The 5,036-nt window shown below is 35.2% G+C and overlaps 1 long non-coding RNA gene across 1 annotated transcript in view; it reads right to left on the bottom strand.

The window, feature by feature from the left end:
* Positions 1-614: 614 nt before the first annotated feature.
* The window catches only part of LOC102605743 (uncharacterized), a 21,145-nt gene continuing 16,723 nt past the window's right edge, over positions 615-5,036 (bottom strand). Inside the window, exon 3 of the long non-coding RNA XR_368922.2 lies at positions 615-643. This is a non-coding gene — a long non-coding RNA (uncharacterized lncRNA). The remainder of the gene's footprint in view (positions 644-5,036) is intronic.

Here is a 5,036-nt window from a genome sequence, read left to right as displayed (position 1 = left end):
ACATTGTTTGGTGGAACTGCAGTGGCCATTAAGGTTCTGCATTTGGACAATGAGCAAGTATGCAAGAGATTTGATACCAAATGCAAAGTGACGAGAAATGTTAGACACAGAAATCTTGTTCCAGTGATTACTACATGTTCTAGTGACTATATAAGAGCCTTTGTTCTGCAATTTATGCCCAATGGTAGTCTTGAGAATTGGCTGTACAAAGAAGATCATCACTTGAACCTTCATCAAAGAGTCATTGTAATGCTTGATGCAGCTATGGCAGTTGAATATCTACATCATGGTCACGTCACTCCAATAGTTCATTGTGACTTAAAGCCAGCGAACGTACTTTTGGATGAAGATATGGTGGCTCATGCTGGTGATTTTGGTATCTCTAAAATTTTAGCCATAAGCAATTCTGTGGCTTATACGGAGACATTGGGCACTCTTGGATACATTGCACCAAGTATAAAAAAATCTACTCTTTGATTTTCTCTTATATCATAGTTAAGCCTCTCTAAGGTCTAAAAGTAAAAAGAGCAAGTCTTTATTTACGCAGAACTATTGTTGTATTTCAATTGAGTAACTTTTCTTCATTCCTTTTCTAAGAATATGGCTCGGAGGGAATAGTGTGCACTAGTGGTGATGTTTATAGCTACGGAATCATGTTGATGGAGGTTTTGACGAAAAGAAGGACAACAGATGAAGAGATATGCAATGGAAATCTTGACTTGAGGAAATGGATTACACTATCATTTTCAGGGAGTATGATTGTCATTGTGGATGTCAATCTTTTTGTGAGGATGAACAAATCACTAGTAAAAGTGAAATGTGCATAGCGTCCATGACAGAATTGGGTTTAGAATGCACAAAGGAAATGCCAGAATCAAGAATAACCATGAAAGATGTAGTGAAGAGGCTTAAACAAAATTAAGAACACATTTCTGGAAACATAGAAGTGATCAGCATCGCTTCGGATGGTGTTCTTTTCTGAGTTGCAAGTTTATATGATGCTTTTGTTTCTTTAGTAAAGTCGTCGTATAGTACTACTTGGAGTCATTGTATTGTTTGTAATTTCATTTGAGTTGGTTTTGAACCTTATTTACTTTATCTATTTGTAATTATGTTTTGAATTCTAGCTTGAAATTAGAAACTAGAATGAAATTAATAAAGGTGTTTAGCTGAACTATTTTGCTTTTGGACTTTAGATGCAGAACAGGAAATGAGTTTATTAAGAAAAGACTTTATACAGAGGAACATCACTTGGACTCGCTATCACAAAACAGGATTTTAGGCATTTTTCATGTATGTTAGTTAGTCCACTGATTCTTCGATAATTAGTGATTGACCCCCAAAATTGCAATTTTAGTACTTTTCGCATAGTTTTTTAGAAATTTCACACACATACGCATGATCCCTATGAATGGCGAATTATTGGGTTAAATCACCTCAAAGATAGTCTTAACATGGTGTGGTATTGTCCGTTTTGGCCAACCTCTCACGGTTTTCCAATATTATACATTGGATAACTCGTTTTTACCCATTTAAAATATAAGTCGAGTCGATTACTTTATCCATTTTTGTTTAACTCGTTTTCGATCGACTCGACTCGCTCGTTTGCCACTCCTTCCAATCTAACTTCTGGTCACATCCCTTCCAACATCTGCCAACTCACATTATTCAAAATTTCTTTCAAAAACATAACTGGAGAAATACCCTTCAAAAATTAAGTGAAGGATATTTTATTATCAGTTTTCCTTTGGAAAGGTTAGTGTGAGGCTTCTGCTATAATCCTGAGTTTAATTGTGACAAAAATAATCTAGCAATTTCATTGAAACTATGTTTTAGTTGTTATTTTCGTACTATGCTATAGACATATGATCATTTATACTTATAGGTTGAATGACACTTTGATCGCTAGAGATGTCTCAAAAACCTTCCTATTTTTATACAACAAAATTTTTCATAAACAATATCACATTTATAAAAGAGAATCAATAAACATTTCTGTTATAACTTTAGTGACCTGAATTAAGGGTGTATTCGGTACAGGGGGAAAACATTTCTCAACTTTTCCGTATATGGTTGATCAACTGTGTGGGAATAGACATGACACTGCCACATTAGCGCTTTTTTGTCAATCAACAACAACGTCTTAATGCCAAACAAGTTTGGACATATTTTTGGTTGATGGTTTACTTAAAATATTTACTCCTATTTTATTTTTTGGTGAATTAAAACAAAAATAAATAAAACCACAGAAGGAATAAGTACAAGCAAGGGAACTAGACCTTACCTTACCGATCGTATGAAGTTACGAACCTCTTAACAAGAATTCTTTCTTCTATTATGAGTGAAACACAACCCAAGTAGTGTCAACTGTCAAGGAAAAAATGGATAAATTCCTTTTCTTATTTTCCTCCTTTTAATTTCACATTAATCTTTTTGCTACTTATTTTCCTCCTTATTAATCTGTTTTCGCATTTTGAATATATTATATGTTGGAATTAAAAGAAAACAAAAATAAAAATAATAAAATAGATTTTTTTTTTTAAAATAGATTTAAAAAAAAAAAAAGTGAAATCACACATGACAATGTGTGTAGTAGACTAGTAGTGTGTGTCACGTTTGATTTTCTTCAAAAGAAAACATTAGTATTTCATCCATTTTGTGCTAATTAGTGAATGCGTGTTGTGTAACACAGGCCACAGCCTTATAAGGTTGATTTGAAAGATTGACTCCTATTGACTTTGCTCTTAACTATATTTAGAAAATTAATATTAACATTTATTCTTTCTATTATGACTTTTATTTCGTTTTGTGAAACACAACCCAATTAGTGTCTTTTTTCTATTTGCGTCTTTACATTAATCTGTTTGTTATTTATTTTCCTCCGTATGAATCTGTTTTCACATTTTGGAAATTATAGTCTATATTTTTCAACATTTTATTTGTTATATATATATAGTGGAGTAACTTTGATCATTGGAAATACAACACACACAAATTAATTCCCTTGAAACATTATATATCATATGGAGAAGCACATTTTCTTATTGATTCTTCTCTTTCTAATCCAATTTTCTATATCACTTTCTTCCTCTAATGAGACTGACCAACAAGCTCTGTTAGCTTTCCAAAATCTTATTACAAGTCCTAATCATTTTTTGGCCAATAATTGGACCAAAAATGCTTCTTTTTGCTCTTGGTTCGGAATCACTTGCACTCCAAAAAGGCAAAGGGTTGTGGCCTTGGCTATTCCTGATTTGCAACTTCAAGGCACAATTTCCCCGTCTTTGGCTAATTTGTCCTTTCTCAGTGTTCTCAATCTCCAGAACAACAACTTCCGCGGTGGCATCCCTTATGGACTTGGCCAAATGCCTCGCTTGCAAGTGATTGATGTTAAAAACAATCAACTCAACGGAAGTATACCACTTGCCTCGCTTGCGAGTGATTGATATTCAAAACAATCAGCTCAACGGAAGTATACCAACAAGTCTATTTCAAAACCGGAGAGTTCAAGTAATTTCATTGGCTTTCAATGAACTCAGTGGTGAAATGTGGAGAGGGCCATGGTATGTACCCGAACTGAGCGTCTTATATCTCAAGAATAATAGCCTCACTGGTATAATCCTTCCTTCTGTTGGAAATGCCACAAAAATGATGAACTTCAGTTTGTCTGGGAATAGAATCAGCGGCAACATTCCAAAGGAGGTCTGTAATCTGAGCCAGCTTGCATTTCTTTCCTTGTTCGATAATCAATTAACAGGTTCCATTCCCGCAACACTGTTTAATATCTCGTCACTACTTGCCGTATCTCTGGAAAACAATAGCCTTTCTGGTCCTCTCTTGCTAGATGAAGGGAATATTGTGTCAAATCTGTACTTTTTAAGTATATCTCACAACCAAATTTCGGGTTGCATTCCTTCCAACATATGCCAACTCACAGAACTCAAAGTTTTGTCCATATCTGCATAATCTTATTTGTGAAAACAATCGCATAGTGAGGCAAATTCCTCCGGAATTAGGGAAGCTATCAAATTTGAGGGAATTAAGGTTTGCCCATAATTCTAATCTAACTGGTGAAATTCCAGAGGCTATTTTCAACATCTCTTCTTTGGAACTGATCGATTTCAGTTTCAACAACCTCTCGGGGAGAATTCCAGCCACTACAGGTCTTCATCTCCCCAACCTTGAAGGACTTTACTTGGGAGTAAATCAGTTCAAAGGGGAAATTCCATTGTTTATAACAAATGCTTCCAAGCTTCAGCTACTGGAGCTAAGTAATAACTTTCTGACAGGAACAGTTCCTAATAATTTGGGAAATCTTCGTGAGCTGCAAATACTGCTCCTATATAATAATCAACTTACCAATGAATCAAGAGAGCGTGAGTTGTTATTCTTCAATTCTTTGGCGGACTGTAGGATGTTGAGAGATCTAGAAGTGGGTTCCAATCCGTTAAATGGCGTTCTGCCCAATTCAATTGGGAATCTTTCATCTACTATTCATAACTTTAATATAGAAGATGCACACATCAATGGCCTCATCCCCAAAAGTATAGGCAACATGAGCGGTCTTTCAACCCTAAGCCTTAGAGGAAACAACTTGGCGGGAAGTATTCCTTCTGAGATTGGTAAGCTTAAACAACTCCAAGGGCTGTATCTAAGTAACAATAAATTGCAGGGACATATTCCAGAGGCGGTATGCCATTTATCTAATTTGGTTGAATTATATCTGTATGGAAATGAACTCTCTGGATTAATTCCAGAATGCTTTGGAAATCTTAGCATGCTACAACATCTTTATTTGGATTCTAATAAATTTTCATCAAAATTTCCGTTGAGCCTTTGGAAGATGAGTGGTCTTCTCTATCTAAGTGTTTCAAGAAATTCAATAGAGTGAAAAGTTCCATCAGATATTGGAGGACTGAAAGCCATTGTAGAACTAGATCTTTCCAGTAACCACTTTTCAGGAATGATACCAAGCACATCCGAGGAACTCCAAAACCTGCAGTATCTTGACCTATCGAACAATTCATTTTTTGGCC

The sequence above is a fragment of the Solanum tuberosum genome, unplaced genomic scaffold (genome assembly GCF_000226075.1).
Source record: "Solanum tuberosum cultivar DM 1-3 516 R44 unplaced genomic scaffold, SolTub_3.0 scf00687, whole genome shotgun sequence".
Classification (NCBI taxonomy): domain Eukaryota; kingdom Viridiplantae; phylum Streptophyta; class Magnoliopsida; order Solanales; family Solanaceae; genus Solanum; species Solanum tuberosum.
This window is presented reverse-complemented; position numbering and strand designations above follow the sequence as displayed.